The sequence below is a fragment of the Vicugna pacos genome, chromosome 23, assembly GCF_048564905.1.
Source record: "Vicugna pacos chromosome 23, VicPac4, whole genome shotgun sequence".
Lineage (NCBI taxonomy): Eukaryota > Metazoa > Chordata > Mammalia > Artiodactyla > Camelidae > Vicugna > Vicugna pacos.
The window spans coordinates 36,453,679-36,471,926 of NC_133009.1; the positions used below are offsets into that span (position 1 = coordinate 36,453,679).

The 18,248-nt window shown below is 43.5% G+C and overlaps 1 long non-coding RNA gene across 1 annotated transcript; it reads right to left on the reverse strand.

Annotated features, from left to right (window-relative positions):
• Positions 1-5,243: 5,243 nt before the first annotated feature.
• Positions 5,244-9,052, reverse strand: LOC140688645 (uncharacterized). The gene is made up of 2 exons (XR_012063360.1): positions 8,758-9,052; positions 5,244-8,099 (listed from the first exon to the last, which is right to left on the reverse strand). It is a non-coding gene; the product is annotated as an uncharacterized lncRNA (long non-coding RNA).
• Positions 9,053-18,248: the final 9,196 nt, after the last annotated feature.

Below are 18,248 nucleotides of genomic sequence, written 5' to 3' on the forward strand. Positions count from 1 at the left end.
GCACAGTTTGTGTGTCAGGGAAAAGCAATGGTGACAGCAGCAACCACGGTCTCACATTTGGTAAAGAAACGCTAAAAAACAAAACAAAACAAAAAAAACCCTTCAAATCACAACGTAAGATATTTCCTTCCAGGAGCAGGTTGTTCACCTATCAATTAAGGGAGCTTCGTATCATCATGGAATCGGAATGTTTTTGGTGAATTGCATTCTTAGATGAGAGCATGTTCTCCACTTTGTCAAGAGTTAACTTTTAGAAAGAAATTTTCTTTGCTTTCATCAATATAGGGTGATGTAATGAATAATATGATTTAGTAGAAGAATACAGTGTTTCCTCTCCTTAAACTGTTCTTTATAATTACTTCTTAATTCTGTTTTTTTTTAAGTCAGTATTTGAAAGACAAAATGAAAAGAAAGATAGTAAGAGCATTTGATGCTTGGATCTGTCATGTAAATGAACCTTTTCCAAGTTTGTAAAATCATGTCTGTTACCGTAATTAGGGCTTGGAAAGCTAATTCAGAGAATAACATCAAACTTATCCTTTTCCTGAACTGAACTGAACTTTTAGGGTTCATGGGAATTCAGTTCACTGCTTGTTGGAACCTTGAGAAAATGTGCTGTTGTTAATTATAACGACTGTCAGAAATGGTTCGTTGTCATCGTTCTGTGTTAACCAGGCACATGTCAGACCGGCCGGCTCAGCGCCGTGTCTCACGCTTCCACCCTTTCGACCTCCATCATTTCCTTATGCTTAGTGTCTGTAAGTGATGAATTGATACGAGAAGAAGATTGATGAACGTAAGTAACAACACTAAGATATGGAAGGTTAAGAACTGGAAACAATTCTAAAAATTTAGGGAAAAAATGAGCTCATCCAGCCTGAAAGAGGCCAAGAATCCTGCAAGCGGGCGGCTGTGCGGAGGGATCCGGGCTCACGGTGTGACGGCTCGTGTTTGACTGCGTGATCCCAATGGCTTTTACTCCAGTTTGGGATTTTACTCCTAGGGCCACATTCTGAATTTGCTTTAATTCAAAGTAGCCCTACTTCGGAACCCCCTCATAACGTCTGCTCTGCCTGTCTGCTGCTGCCGTATTCCCTCCTGTATGAAAGTCGTTCTTCTGTCCCACAAGCGCCTCCAGTTCTTGGACCTGTCCAGCCAGTTGACAGGATGGCAATGATGACTCTTCCTAAGCATTTTACACATAGTTCCTCATTTAATACTCAAAGGTATGGTTTTAATTTTCCCCATTTGGCCAGTGGAGAAGCGTTGGCTTAGAGAGGTTTAGTCTATCAGCCATGGACCGCCTGCCGGCTAGGTCTGCCCGCCTGCCGGCTAGGTCTGCCCGCCTGCAAAGCTCATGTCCTTCCCACCACGAGATACGCCCTCCGCCTTCTTTACTTTCATCCCTACCTACCCCCAGTGTCGCAGTCAGCCGTCAGTACCCGTATCATCTAGACAATCTTCAGATTTTTTTCGCTTGACTCTGAAGACCCAGGAGCACATGACTCTCCAATCCTAGATCAACTCATTTGTTTTCTCTGCCTTTGCTTCCAGCTTCTGAGAAACGTTAGAGAAAATTAAGTTCCAGTGTTCAAAGGCTATATTATAAAAATATTATTTCAAACTTGAGTTAGAGCCTTAAATGTACACAGCAGCATTTTCACTAATTTTCAGTTACCTCCTTTTCTCATGCTCCACCCCAGCTGTCCAAAACCCGCACAGGTCTCTGAGGCCCCCAGTTCTGCCCCGACTTCTCTCACTCTGACAAGAACTTGGGTTCTCACTTTGAAAATATTTAAATTAGGAAGTCCATAAACTTTCTTTCTTCCTCTAAACTTTAAAATAGAGGGCATCAGGAAGTCTCAGCCCTGCTCCAGGGATTTTTTCAACTTATTCAACTGTGAGCTGAAATTTGGGTTAATGTACAGTTTCTTTTTCTCTTTTTTGAGAAAAGGACAATAATATTTATTAGATTCTCCAAAGGAGTCTGGGATCCAAAAAACGTTCTGCAGATTTGACCTAAATCTTCACTCTTCTTAACTTTCTTCTCTTTAATTTCAAAAGGACAGGTACTTCTTCCAAATTTAGAATTATTATATCTTCCTGGTAAATTGCAGTTTTTTATTATTATGAAATTCCTCTTTTTAACATTAGCAGTACTCCTTGGTTTGAGGTCTTTTTTTTTTTAATTAATATAAGTATACCAGCTTCCTTTTGGTTAGTGTTTGCATGGATGATTTTTTCCATTCAGTTATACTCAATTTATATTAAATGTATGTGTCTTGAAACTAACATGAGTTGAGTTTTTAATTTTTGACATTCTCTCAATCTTTGTATTCAGTTGAAGTATTAACATAATTTCTAAAATATTGGGAAATACTAAATCTGCCACTTTTTCTTTTTGTCCTATCTGTTTTTATCTCTCACCTGTTCTTTAGGAGTACATATTATATTATTCTGATTTTCTGGTCTACTCTTTTGCTACACTTTTTTACAATTCTTTTGGGGTTGTCACAGAGATTTTGGTAGGAAGTCTTATTAAAATCTAATATAAATGAGTATATGTCCACATCTCAAGCAATGCAAGAATCTTAGAATAATTCTTTATCTCTCTGCCAACTTACATAGTATTGTTTTCTTGAAACTCCCCAGACATTACTTTTTATATTTACTTAGATATAGACACATGTTCACTTTTTCCAGTGTTCTTTAGGACTTCCTGTATCTCTGAGCATTCATCTGGGATTATTTTCTTCTGCCCAAACACAGTTTTCAGTATTTCTATATCATATGTCTGCTGGCAGCAATTTTTTTTTCACTTTTTATTATCTAAAAATGCCTTTATTTTATGTTAACTTTTAAGATACATTTTCACGTAGAATGCTACATTAACAATTCTCTGTTGACAGTCATGCTTCCTCCCGTCCTTTACAATGATCAGTCCAGTGTTCACGGGCTTCCATTGACCCCATTGAGAAGCCCATCATTGCTATTTTGAAGATAATATTTTTCTTTTTCTCTGTCAGCTTTTAACTCTTTGTCTTTGTCTTTCAACAATTTTATCATGAAGCTGTGGTCTTCCAAAATTGATGAAAGACATCAAGCCATAAATCTAGGAGAAGAATACTGGAAATGCAGGGATAGAGGGAACGCACCTTAGTCACTTTAATACAAGGCTGTGAGTGAGAAATCTGTAGTAAACGCTGTTGAGTTTGGAGCAGGAGAGAGCAAGGGTAGACGAGAAATTCTCCCTGGATGAGTGGCCCTTGCCTTTGGACTTGTTGAGTAAGGAAATACAGGAGTGGGCTTATTTTATTTCAGGTAAAGGAGAGAGAACTGTCATGGAACACAGGAGATTTTGAAAAGACTGTAAAAGGAGAAAACTGAAGAATTCCAAGAAAACATATTTTCACATTTTACATTATTTCCATGGAAAGGTATTTTGAGTGGGAGTCATTTTAACGTAGAAAAAAAAAAAGAGAGAGAGAGACAGAACTACACCAAATAAGCCCAAGCGGGCCAGTGTCCTCCCTTTCTCATGGCCTGGAGGCCTGGAGAGCAGTTGAAACCAGGAGCCACGACACCGTAAGGCCCCAGACCCCTCAAACTGAGAAAAGTTCCAAAGCTGGAGGAATAACCCTCCCAGACTTCAGACAATACTACAGAGTTGCAGTAATCAAAACAGGGTGGTACTGGCATAAAAACAGACATATCAATCAACGGAACAGAATAGAGAGCCCAGAAATAAACCCACACACCAACGGTCAATTAATCTTTGACAGAGGAGGCAAGAATGTACAATGGAGTAAAGACAGTCTCTTCAGCAAGCAGTGTTGGGAAAACTAGACAGCTGTATGTAAATCAGTGACGTTAGAACACTCCCTCACATCATACACAAAAATAAACTCAAATGGCTTAAATTCTTAAACATAAGACAAGACACTATAAACCTCCTAGAAGAAAACATAGGCAAAACACTCTCTGACATAAATCTTAGCAATGTTCTCCTAGGGCAGTCTACCCAAGAAATAGAAATAAAAGCAAAAATAAACAAATGGGACCTAATTAGACTTACAAGTTTTTGCACACAAACAATAAGCAAAACAAACAGACAACCTGTGGAATCGGATAAAATATTTGCAAATGATGTGACTGATGAGGACTTAATTTCCAGAATATATAAATAGCTCATACACCTTAATAACAAAAAAAAAACAAGCCAATCCAAAAATGGGCAGAAGACTTAAACAAGCAATTCTCCAATGAAGACATACAAATGGCCAATAGGTACATGAAAAAATGCTCAATGTCACTAATTATCAGAGAAATGCAAATCAAAACTACAGTGAGGTATCACCTCACACCAGTCAGAATGGCCATCATTCAAAAGTCCACAAATGACAAATGCTGGAGAGGCTGTGGAGAAAGGGGAACCCTCTTACACTGCTGGTGGGGATGCAGTTTGGTGCAGCCATTATGGAAAACAGTATGGAGATTCCTCAAAAAACTAAAAATAGACTGACCATATGATCCAGCAATCCCACTCCTGGGCATACATCTGGAGGGAACTCTAATTCAAAAAGATACATGCACCCCAGTGTTCATAGCAGCACTACTTACAACAAACAAGACATGGAAGCAACCTAAATGTCCACTGACAGATGACTGGATAGAGGAGTTGTGGTATATTTATACAATGGAATACTACTCAGCCATAAAAAGAATAAAATAATGACATTTGCAGCAACATGGATGGACCTAGAGATTGTCGTTGTGAGTGAAGTAAGCCAGAAAGAGAAAGAAAAATACCATATGGTATCACTCATATGTGGAATCTAAAAAAAGAAAAAAGAGGACACTGATGCATGCATCTACAAAATGGAAACAGACTTACAGACATAGTAAACAACCTTACGGTTACCCAGAAAGAGGGTGGGAAGGGATAAATTTGGGAGTTTGAGATTTGCAAATGTTAGCCACTGTATATAAAAATAGATTTAAAAAAAACAGCTCTCTTCTGTATAGCACAGGAAACTACATTCAATATCCTGTAATAACCTTTAATGAAAAAGAATATGAAAATAAATATTTGTATGTGTATGCATGACCAGGACACTGTGCTGCACACCAGAAACTGACACACTGTAACTGACTGTACTCCAATTAAAAAAAAATACTGAGAAAAGCTCCATCAGAGACTTCAAAAATCATGGCAACAGAAACTCTTGGCATTACTACTGACAGTAATAATAAATACTAATTTTATTTTAGTGTCAGAGTTGATAGCATCCATTTAATATTAATAATGACAGCAAAAAGCATCAGCAACATTAGTATTAATGACAGTAATAACCCCGAGCCTTGCCGGGCAGCAGCCATCTCCTGTCTTCTGAGGAGGCACCAGTGGAGCACGTGCAGGGGACACAGGGTGTGGGAGGCGAGGGCAGCTGGGGAGACAGACCTCTTTTGTGATATCAGAACACGTCTAGACCAGTCAGCATCTCAAAGTTATTTCAAGTCCTTTCCGTGTCTAAAGGCTCACTCTGTGAAAGCCGCTCCCCACCTCACTGGTGTAAACCAGTTTACGTGATGAAGGTAGCAGGGCCAGCAAGCACCAGGCATATATTCAGAAGAATATTTATAGCCAAAAAATTCTCTCTCTTCTGTCTGTCCATCTCTCTGTGCCTGTGGAATTCTAGAAAGGACTAGTGCTCCTCACAGTGCTGAATTCAGAGCTGATCTGAGTTAGCCATGTCTGGAGCTACTGATGCAGTCAAAAGATGAAGGGCAACATTTAAACTGCATTTCTTTAATCAAGTCATAAATGTTTGTTGGGATATTGAGAAAAAGAGTCAGTTTGCCGGGTTTTGCAGAACTGTAAGCTTTGGTGTTGGGGTCTCATGAGGGGCCAGACTCAGGGTGAGTCCTGAAGGGTGATCCATCCTAAACTTAGCCTGCCTCCCTGTGTGCGAGGCTGACTGGACAAAAGCTTAGAGAAGCAGGAGGCTGGATGGTGGGAGTGGGCGGGGGGTCAGCGCCTGCAGCTGCGGGTCATTAGCAGTAATCACAGCTGCCCACCCACACAGGAGGGCGAGCTTCCATCCCTCTTTGCCCTCTCCCTTAGGAAGCCATCTGGCCCAGGCAGCCTAGAGTAAACGCGAGTCAGGGAACTTCATTCCTTTGACATTATTTAAAGTCCGAGTGTAGACCACGCCTTGGCCTTGGCCTTGGCTTTGGCATGTGAGACTGAGAAGCCCCAAGACAAAAACACACCTCTGCGTGTGCAGCACCGTGGCTGTCCTAAATGAAAGTTCACAGCAGAATGGGAGCTCCTCGCCCTCCCTGGGTGACCGAGGGGCGAGTGAGTCACGCCCTGGCCCCCGCTCAGCGCCGGGCTGCCTTCTGTTCTCGGCTGACTGGCCAGCACTATCTTTGCTGTCTGGGAGAAATGTTAATGTGCCTGTAATTGCCTCTTTACTTCAAAACCAGCCCTCATATTTATTTAGAAATAAAAGAAACTGAAAGAAATATTTTCAAGGAAAAACAAAAAAGGAAGAAAGAAAGAACTCCCACATTTCTTTTGGAGTATAAAATCTACTGGTGGTTTCTTGTTTTTTTTTTTTTTGGTCTAAAAAGTTGTCTTTATCTCCTTCACCAAGGTCATTCTATGTGAAACTTTAACCTTATCCAAAACATTGTAGTCACTCACTTAATGCACGGAGCAGAATTCTACTTTTTTAAGCTCTTTTCACATCTTTGGCATTTTTACTGCACTTTGAGGATTCCATAGAAATACAATCAGTTAAAACAATCTGTTTGGAGATGCTGATTTCAGTTGACCAATTCTTCTTACAGAAAAATGGTGTCCCTCTTTGAAAGTCACACAAAATAATACTTTATAATGAAATCACAGGGGAGTTTTGGTGGCCTTTTATTAGGAATTGAGTGGCTCATTATTATATTTTAGAATACAATTTCGTATTGTGAGTTTGATGTTGAGAACGTAATGAGGTGGTGGAGATTATTTAAATACTCTAAGGATACATGTGAACGCTCAGCATTAGTCCTTCAGCTTCTTGTAAGTTACATATCCGCTCGAAACTGCTGGCCATAAAGCCACATCTCTGAGCCAGCGGGTGAGACACAGGACACTGCACTGTGGACAGTTCGATGTTCACAGTCAAACATGCAAAGCCCAGCTGACAAATGTATAAAATTAGCCAAAAACTTAGGCATTTTCCCCCAAAAGGAATACTTTTAGTCCCCAGAAGAATTCCATCTGTTTTTTTTTGTTGAGCATATAATACACGGTTGAGACTAGAGCAGCAGTACTGAAGATGAGTAAAGATTATGACATAAAGAGAAAAAGATGATTTTTATACATTTTTACCCAGGACACAAAGTTTCTTTGTGGCATCTTCTGCTTACTGTTATTTTAGAGCATGTTTGTTGTATAATTTAGCATTTGGAAACAGCTACCGTTTGGTAGAAAGGCAGCGTATACATTTGGTAGAGAAAAATAAAGCAAATACAGTTTTAGGTTTGATTATTTTTAAAGACATTACTCAGAAGACGAGATTGTGTTGTTGCTGCTGCTTTCTGGGCTTTAGCAATAAAGAGCAGATGAAGTTTTATTTTCCCTACCCTTATTTGATGTATTTATAAAGTTATATTTTTAGCCCTGTTTAAACCAATCAATCAAGACATGAGGCTCAAAAGCTGCTAATGGTGCCTTGATGTTCAAAACCTTTTTGTGTGAGGGTTGACTTACTGAATCATGTCGGTTAGATTTTTCTCCTCAAGATCTAACCAGAGCTTGGTTTACAAAACTCAAAACGAATCCAACAAAAATAAGCTGAAAAGACTGGCTGTCCTCATTTGTCCTGCTGTCCTCTTTTCAAGCTATTTTTTTCCTTCGGTGGTAAAGTTTTGACTTTGGGGTTTCTGAAATGCCATAGCTGGCTGTATTTACATTTTGAATCCCTAGTCATGTGGAAGTTTTAATTCTCTATTGACACAGCTTCGAATGACGCGTTTCTTTGAGAACAGTCCAAAGAGAACGTTCTGGATCCACAAACAGCTGATGCCACTCCTTATGTCTAAAATGGGAAGGGGAAAAAAAAAAGGGTGTCTTCGCAGTAACAGAACGGTTCCATTGCTGCTGGGGGGGTGCACAGCTGAAATGGAGGCTCCTTTTAAAGGCAGTGTCGTTAGGACCATCCGTCAGGTCCTGCTGTAGCAGGCGCCCCACCGGAGGGAGGACCCTGACAAATAAACGGCCGTCGTCCGGAGAGGTGGTGGCAGGGTGACGGAATGAACAGAGGACTAGACCTTAGAGCGGCCCAGAGCAGCTTCCTCTGGGAGGAAAGGCCACTGGCGGCCGCGGGGGGGTCAGTCCAGGACCAGAAGCCCTGTGCGGGGAAAGGAACACCCCGCGACGGTGCGGGCTTGGCGGGGGTTTACAGCCGTCCCGTCCGAGCCCACGAGGGGCCGGCACCTGCCTCCCCTGGGCGCCCCGCCCCCTGCTGCCCCCGCCCCAAGCCCCCCCACCCCCGGCGGGCGCCCAGCGCGCACGCGGGAGTCGGTCCGGCGCCGCCCCCGCCCGAGCGACCGCCGTGCGCAGACCGGAAGGGCCGCTGCCGCCGCTGGGGGTCCCCCACCCGCGCTGCCGCGGAGGAGCCCCGGCCTCCACCCGGGCCCCGTGCCTCCCCGACGGAGCGCTTCTCTCCCGCTGCCCGAGACCGCCGCCCCACCCACCGTCTCCACGGCTTCCTTCCGGGAGACCCAGAATCCCAGCTTCCACGTCCTGACCGTGTCGTCCTTGTCCCCTTAAAGTCTTCTCTTGGGTGTTTGAAAAAAACAAAACACCGCAGAATGTCCAGTATCAGAGCTTTTGGTTCTTCCCTTAGCTGCTTCTGACCCCAGCCTTTCTCATCTCAAAGGCCCACCAGCCCTCCACGGTCATCTCAGGGGGTCAGCCTTGAGTTTATCTTTCTCTCACGCCTCCAACCAGTCCATCTCCAGTTCCTACTGCTTCTGCTCCCAGAGTGGATCTTGAGCTCACCCATGCGCTCTTCGGTTAAACCCGTCATCACAGGCGCGTGTCCCGCCCCCACTGGGCTCTCCGCCGCCTCGCTTGTCCCTCTGCAGCGCACTCCCCGGGCAGCGCGCAGGGTGGGTACATAAACGTTTGCAATGTACGGTCACCTTCCTTCGCTCAAAACCTCCCAGTGTCTTCCCTCTGCCCTTAGACAGAGCCCAGCCCCTCCCCACAGCCCACAGCCCCCTCCCGGGACCGGCCTCATTCCCCAGTGTACCCGCCCTCGCGCTCACTGTGTCACAGCCCCTTGTCTTCCGATCCGACAACGCGCCAAACGCGCTGCTTCTTAAATCCTACATATTTCTAGGAATTGGGACCAGTCAGCCCCTCAGACCACAGACTGTGTGCAGACATCACACTTCTACCTTCTCTGTGCAGCTTCTGAGCACACTCTTCTCAGCCTCCCTCCAGTGTCACTCGTGCGGACTCTGTCGCCATATTTAATGTCCTGTCTCTCAGTTTGCATCCTCCTTTGGCCCCGCCGAAGCAGTGGGTGTTCTTGGCAACATCCATCCTTCAGAAACCGTTTTTATGAGTTTGGGGGGAACTTGATGGCTCTGGATGTCAGAGGAAACATACCGTGATGAGAATTTTTGCTGCTAGAGCTGCTGGGTTTTATTTTTCATTTGGTCACTTATCAAATATATGACCTTGATAAAGGAACTTAGCCTCAAAGACTCAACTCTCTTATCTATAAAGTGAAGCAGCTACCTGGTGGCATCACACACAGACACACGGTGTTCAGCACTGTTCCTGGTCCGGAATGCACATAAACAGGTATAACTTGTAATTCTTACATGGTTCAATAGGCAACTTTAGGGAAAAAAGTGCTGTTGTGTATAATCACAAGAAATCCTGAAATAATTATTACTTGATACGGGAGGAATACAAACTAAACCCTTTCAGGACAGTCGAAGCCCATTTACTCAGCCATTGTGCTTTATCGTCTGCACTTGAACTCCGGGTTGAAAACAATTTGCTCTCAAAATAATGACAAACTAGGGAATGCCAAAAAGCCAAATTTTCCCCAGGCTGTAATTGTGATAAATTTAAAAAGTATTCGAAGAGAGTGATACACTGACCCAAATTCACTGAAGGAGCTCTGACTGTGCTGTTGTTTATTACTAAGACAAGTGTTTTGACCACAGGATTGATATTAGAAACAGACAGAGGCTTTATTAACTGGCCATAATATTTTTTAAGTACGTGGGCTGCGTTCTGAACAAAACATGCAGCTCGAATAATAGCAGGGTCATATTTTAAAAGTTCCAAGAAATACACAGATAGACAATCATTTTCACTTAAAATGTATAAAAGGATAGAAAGGATTAAAGGGATAAATTTTCCTTTGGGTTTTTTTGTTTGTTTTGTTTTGTTTTTGTGAAAAGAGACAGAGTTAACTGCTCAGAGGCTGAGATAGGCAGTGAACCTACTACAGGCTTCCAGAAACCCCGAGAGAACAGCAGGATGCTTCCAGGAGGCAGGTGGTGACACCAGTGCAGGAAGACAGGAGAGAGACCGAGGAGAGCAAGGAGAGAAGGGCCTGCACTCAGGAGCCACTTTTGTGATGGTTTCCTTGAGTGCTGGAATGCTACTGAGGCTTCTCTTAGGGAGCTGACCCCAAGATTTACCCCCAAAAAAGAAAGAAAAAGTTCAGTTGGCCCAGCTGGGACACACAGATACCTTTTATCTTCCTCCCCCATCACCCATCCTAATTTCCCTTTGCCCTCAGCTTTTCCTTCCATTGTCTTCGTGGTTGACCTAGTGTTGTGACCCAGATCCCCACTGCCCTTGTCACCAGGACGAGGTCAGCATCCCAGGGTGTAGAATGTGTTGTCTCTTTTGTGCTGCCTTTCTCGTGTTATGGAATGTGAGACTGAACAGTTCAGCTTTTACTTTGGAGGGGTGCTTCGGCACCCTCCAACCCCCGAAGCCCTAAGCACACCCCGGCGTGGCCCCCCGCTGGCTGGGCACACGCCTGCCGACGGGCCTGCTCACTGCCCGGAACCTACAGGTGGACGGTCATCCTGGCGGATGGTCAGGAGGGCGGCGTCTGTGAGTGGAGATAATGGGAATCTTTGGTGGTCAGTCTCCTGTTCCACTGGATCTCTCGCATTCTCTTCAAGGATAATTTAGCAGTTCTTCTCTTTTCCTCCCACATCAAAATGTCTTTCTCTTCACTCTCATTGCCGTTGAGACATGTAACATGGATACATGCCCTTTTCCTGATTATAGTGAAACCTTTGACCCAGCTTTCTTTGCCAGCTACTGAACCACTTCTCTTTTCCCTTTTACAACAAAATGCACAAAAAAGATTGGTTACACTTTCTTACAGTTCCCTCTTAAACATATCCTAACAGATCTTCACCGTCAGCGATATACCAGAATTTCTCTTTTCAAGGTGACCAATCTCCAAACTAGATCCAATGATCAGATTTTAATCCTCATCTTGGTTAACCTAATGGAAGCATCTGACAAACACACATCCCTCTCTCTATTTCTAAGTGGCTTTAAGTGAGGGAAGGAATGTGGGTTGATTTAGGGTGTGTTTAAAACTCCAAATGGTGACTTCTCTTACCTGCTATGACCTCTGAAACTCAAAATTATTTATGTTCACCTGTGAATAAAAGCTCTAGTTAACTAAGATATTACTACATCCTCAAAAACAGCAGAGTATATTCATCTTAACAAAGTCCACCCAGGAACCGCCTTTGGAATTGGGTCTGTAGCTGTGCTGGTGTTCGCCGTGTCCACACTTAATCTTTGCCTGTTTCTGCACTTCCTGGTGGCACAGGAAGCGGACCCTGATGGGCCATGTCAGCTGGTCTCCTTTACAAAGCTGGTTTCCCGCGGGGTTCAGACACTGAGGGGTACTGGCAGGAAACTAAAGGGCAGCAAGAGAAAGAAGTCAGGATATGTCTCCTCTGATCCCGCTCCGCTTGGCACAGTGTCTCAGAGAGCAGGTACGATGCATCTCCATGACCTCCGCGCCTGCAGAGACACAGCTGAACAGTTCAGTCTGGCCGGGTCCCTGTGAAACGCATCTCTCTTCCCGCCGTTCCCTTCCTACGTTGTCATCACTCAATAAGCAGAGTGATAACTTCCTGGGGCTGCTGGTCTGCAGTTGTCTCAATATCCATTCTTTTCTCTCTTACTTCTCTGTGTACATCTGTAAATCCCACTGTTAAAATTGCCCGTATTGGAGCCATTTGAGATGAATTTTTAAGTGCCAGGACTGTAGCTGACACAGTGGCTACTGCTCTTGGGCATAAAAGCTACACTAAGGTATAAATGACACGTCACTCTCGAGGCTGATCTAAGCCCGTGTCTACTGAAACAGTCTTCCACCGTGAAATCCACGTGCTTCTGTTCTCTGCTTCCCAGTCAGCTTGATTATTTGGGAAATAACATAGCACAGAGCCCTCCGATTAGATTCTCTGGACTCAGTCCTCGCAACAGAAACTGCAAGGTTTTCTGTTTGTGTTGCTTTGTGGTGCGAAGCAAATGGATTAACACGTTAGGTCCTGACTTTCTCATGTGTAAAGTAAAGAAGCTGAAGTGCCAGATGACCCCCAAGGTGTCTTTCAAGTTTTAACACTGTTGGATGAAATTCATCGTAAGTTTGACGTTATAAACTGTCAACAGCCTCTGATAACATTTTTGTTGAATTCCAACAGGTGGAACAATCACAGCAAGACACCAATTGCTTTTAGTGGCAACTAAATGGGACACATGCATGTATATGAAGAGCGGGTTCCTCGCCACAGATGGACTGTGTGTTCTTGGCTCTTTAAATATGCTTCACCTAGTATGTAACAGTATTCTTAATGAATATGTCCTTCTACAGATTTTTTTCAAGAATGATTTTAACCTTAATAATTGAGGTGGATGCAGCCCTAAAAATGTATTTATAAGTTATTTTGGATGTCAGATCATACTTGATCACAACGAGCATAATCAGTCTGAGAACAAATTTCATCAGTAGTTGTAAGTGTCTCTAACCAACAGGAAACACGCAAGTTGAGCCCGAAACTTTCTCCAGTTCACTGTGTTGAGGGTTTGTAACCAGACCCCAGGGAGAGGAGACTCGGATGGAGCCCTCCCTGAGCTGAGGAGACAACACTGAAAGTACAAGAGACAAGGGCAGCCGGAGTTTGCAGCCCAGAGTCCTGGAGGGAAGAGAGGCCCACAGAACAGGACTCTGGACGTTCGCAGGGCACTTCCCACTTCCTTCTAGCTGGTCACTGACAAGAATATGCAGATGAGGAAGCACCCCGAGGCCAGGTGAAGAACCACCTGGACGGAGTCCTCGGGGATCACGCAGGACCAGTGATGGTGGTATTCCTGCTGGCTAGGGAGGGCGAGACCTTGGGCTACCCAGGGCATTCAGGCAGAGTGCTCGGCGGGTATCAGCTCAGTTATGAGACAGAATCATCCAAGGCTACAAGCAGCTCTGGTCCTGCCAAAAAACCTTAAGAGCAAGTCTTGAATAAATCAAATTCTCACTCTGCCCTAGAAAAATAAAACCAAAATAATAAATAGAGTGACAGGAACATGTGGGACAACTTCAAGCAGCCGCATGTGCATGTGGTCAGGAGGCTTGAAGAAGAGGAGAGAGGGGTGGGCACATAAAAATATTTGAAGAAATAACGGCTAATTTTTTTTCAAGTTTGATGAAAATTCTAAACCTACAGATCAAAGATGTTCAGTGAAGCACAAGTGAATCATTGGGAGAACAACATAAAGGCACAGCATAATCAAATTGCTCGAAACTGATGATAAAGAGAAAATATTAAAAGCAGAATAAAGAAAAAGACTTACACAGAGGAACAAAGAGAAGAATGAAGTACTTCTTATCAAAACACAGCATGGTCAAGCAACATCTTTAAAGAATTAAAGAAACACTTGTCAGCCTAGAATTCTACGCTATGCAAAAATATCTATCAAAAAGGAAAGTGAAATATTTTTTTTCAGACAGACGAAACCTGGAAGTATTCTTCACCAACATGTAAGAAATGTTAACGAAAATTCTTCAGGCAGAGGTAAAATAATACTGTATGGAAGTCTGTAGCTATACAAAGGAATGAAGAACATCAGAAATGGAAAAAATGTGCAGGGAAATATATACAAGATCTTGCGGTGGCTCACACCAAAGAAGAATGCAACAGTGAATATACGTATGTTCATGGATAACTGAAAAGTTGAGCTCTACACTGGAATCTGACACAACATTGTAAACTGACTATCACTCAGTAAAAAATAAAAATTAAAAAATAAAATTAAAAAAATGGAAAAAATGTGGACATTCTTGAAGTTTTTATTCTATTTTAAGTAACCTCACAAGATAATTAGTTGTTTAGTTCATTGACTTCTGACCAGGTGTGAAGGCAGTTCACTGGAAAAAGGACTGCTTGTGTAACAAATGATACTGGGACAACTGGATCCACATTTTTAAAAAGAGGATTATTTCCATACCTTTACGATATACAGAAATTGACTCAAAATGGATCACAGACTCAAATGGAATAGGAAAAACAGTAAAATTTGAAGGGGAAAAAAAAAAGCATGGGGTAAAATCATCAAGACCTGGAGCTAGGCACAGATTTCCTAACAATGACAACAAAAGCACAATCTGTCAAAGAAAACGTCGGTAAATTGGACCTCATGGAAATTCAAAACTTGCACACTTCAAAATGTACCATTAAGAAAAGGAAAAGCCAAGCAACAAGCTCAAGAAAATACCAGCGAAACACACATCCATAAAGGCCTCGTGTCCACAGCGTGTAACTCTCACAAGTCATACATAAGGAGCCTGGCTTGTCTTCCAAAAGCAGAAAGTGTGGGTGAGACACATGAATGGACATTTCACAAAACAAGATATATGGATAATTAACAAGTATGTTAAAAATTTGTTCTACATAATTACTCATTAGAGAAATGCAAATTAGCACTACTAAGACATACCATTTCACATATGTACGGTCATAAGAAATTAAACAAACATTAACAAATATTGATGAGAAGGTGGAGAAAATGCAACTTAAAACGTTGCTGGTAGACACAGAGAATGTTGCAATCATTTTGGAGAACAGTTTGGAAGCTTCTTAAAAAGTTAAATATAAACTCCCAATTTGGGGTTTAAAATGTAAGGATCTTGGAAGTTCCCATTTTGTCTTAACAAGAAGTGAAAAAGCTTTACAGACTAAAAAAATCAAGACCTCTTCTTGGATCCATAAGTGAGGTACAGGTCCAACCACCACCCCTAAGATTAGAGAGACAGACAAGCAAACATAGGGAGTCAAGCTTACCAGAGCAGAGATTCACCACAGGAATAAGTGACTGGGTGGAAAAACTTGCACCAACATTGATAAATCACTATGGGCTCAGTGTGGACAACTCCAGGGTGCCCCAGTGCGAGCAGAACTCTCACAATTACGTGAGATTTGCCTGCAGGAATTAGACCAGGTTTCCATGATATATATCAGAGAAGAATCTCTTCCTGCTTCTGGAAGGAAGGGAAAAGGAACCTCCCCTTTTGGAAACAGATCAGAGCACTCTTTTCTTCTTAGCAAGAGCTGCCCTCAGGAGAGCCAGTTAGCCAGAGCCTAACCTGCTGGGGTATCATCAGAGCCTAAATGACCCAACTCCAGGCAACTCTAGCCTTCTTCTCCCACATAAGGGGTAATAGAAAACCTGAGAAACACTTGCAGAGTTTACAGTTCAGAAGCAAAGGCTCACAAAAAGACTGAGACTTAATCATAGGGCTGTAGTAGAGTGTGTCCTCTCCCCCATCAACTCGCCATCACATAACTGAAGCCTGTCCACTTACAGCAGTTCCTTCTGGCCAGTACATCATGTCTGATTATCAAGAAGGCATACCAAAAAGGCGGGGGAAAAAACCCTCAAAATTTGAAGAGACAGAGCAAGCATTAGAATCATACAGGGACATAGCAGACAGCATGCATGAGCAGATGGGCAATGTGAGCAGAGAAATTCTAAGAACGAACGAAAAAGAAATGCTAGAGAGTAAAAAGACGCCATAACATAAATGAAGAATGCCTTTGATGGGCCTATTAGCAGGCTGAATACCGCTAAGGAAATAAGTTCTAAGCCTGAGAATGTCTCAATGGAAACTTCAAACACTGAAAAGCAAAGAGCAAAAAAAGACTGAAAAACCAGAACAGAATCCCAAGGCCTGTGGGACAACAGCAAAAGGAGTAATACACACACAAAGGGAAAGCCAGAAGGAGAAGACAGAGACAAAGGAAGAGAAGAAACACATGAGACCACAACCAGACGAGGAGGAAGGTGCTGACACGGTGCCGTCACGGCCCACACTCCCAGGTGGACAGTCTGCAGATGAGGGTGACTTCATCTACAGAGGTTCTCTCCACGGAGTGGAGGATCTAAGCCCCACCTCGGGCTCCCCAGCCCGGGATCCTACACTGGGAAGATAAGCCCCCAGAACATTTGACTTTGAAGGCCAGTGGGGCTTACTTTGGGGAGAACCAGAGAGCTGTGGGAAATAGAGATTCCACTTTTAAAAGGTGCACAAAAACCGCACATGCTCTAGGACTCAGGGCAGAAGCAGTAATTCAGAAGGATCCTGGGTCAGACCAACTTGCTAAACTTGCTAAACTTGGGGAGCCTCTTGGAGATGCAGGAAGCAGCCGAAATTCACGCTGGGATGCAGACGCCGGCAGCAGCCATCTTGTGGAGCTGATCCCTCCACAAGGGCACTGGTGCTGGGAGCACCATTTTGGAATCCTCCCTCTAGCTTATTAGTGTTGAGACCCAGACCCACCCACCAGCCAGTTAGCACCAGTCCTGGAATACCCCAGGCCAGACAGCTAGCTGGGCAGGGATGTGGCCCCACCCATCGGCAGAGCAGCACTAGCTCCTGGACCCAGCCTGACAGACCAAGGGGTAAACACCAGCCCAGGAATCTCCTGAGCCACAACCCCACCTGCCTCTGGGCCAACAGTAACTTTGATACCCCCAGGGCTTCACAGCCAGAGAAGCCAGGACACAGCCCACTCCACCAGTGGACTGACAGTAGCACTGAGACCTGGTTTTACCCACCAGTGGCCAGACATCATTTCAAGGACCCATTGGGCCACAGCCCTGCCCACCTGCAGTCCAGTACCAACTCTGGGGCCCCAGAACCCCAAAGTCAGAGAAGAGAAGGAGTCATGCTGCCGACAGAGAACAGTCGTAAAGCATATAGCTTTGGTTACCAGAGGGGAGTATGCTGCTGGGCCCCATAGGACACTTCCTACATAAGGCCACTTCTCCAAGATTGAAAAATATAACTAAGACACATAGAAAGCAAAACAGCAAATTAGGCCAAATGAGACAACAGAGAATTATGTTCCAAACAAAGGAACAAGATAAAACCCCAGAAGAAGAAATAAGTGAAATGAAGATAGGCAATCTACCCGATAAAGAACTTAAGGTAATGATCATAAACACACTCAAAGAACTTGGGACACGGATGGATAAATAGAGTGGGAAGTTAGAAGTTTTTTCACAGAGAGTTAGAAAATATAAAGAAGAGCCAAATAAAACTGAATAATACAATAACTGAAATTTTAAAATACGTTAGAAGGAATCAACAGAAGAGTAGATGATACACAGGAACAGATCAGTGAGCTGGAAGACAGAGTAATGGGAACCACTCAAGCTGAACAGAAAAAAGAAAAAAGAATTTTTTAAAATGAGGACAGTTTAAGAGACCATTGGGACAACATCAGATGTACTGACATTCTTATTATAGGCGTCCCAGAAGCAGGAGAGAGAAAGGGGCAGAGAATATGTCAGAAGACATAGCTGAAAACTTTCCTAACCTGGGGGAGGCAACAAACATCCAGGTCCAGGAAGCAAAGAGAGTCCCAAACAGGATCAACCCGAAGAGGACCACACCAAGACACATGGTAATCGAAATGGCAAAAAGTTAAAGTTAAGGAGAGAATACTAAAGGTAGCACGAGGAAAACGTCAAATTACGTACAAGGGACTCCCATAAAGCCATCAGATGGCTTTTCAGCAGAAACTATGCATGCCAGAAGGGAGCGGCATGCTATGTAAAGCGATGAAATGGACAAATCTACACCAAGAATACTCTGCCCAGCGAGGCCTTCATTCAGAGT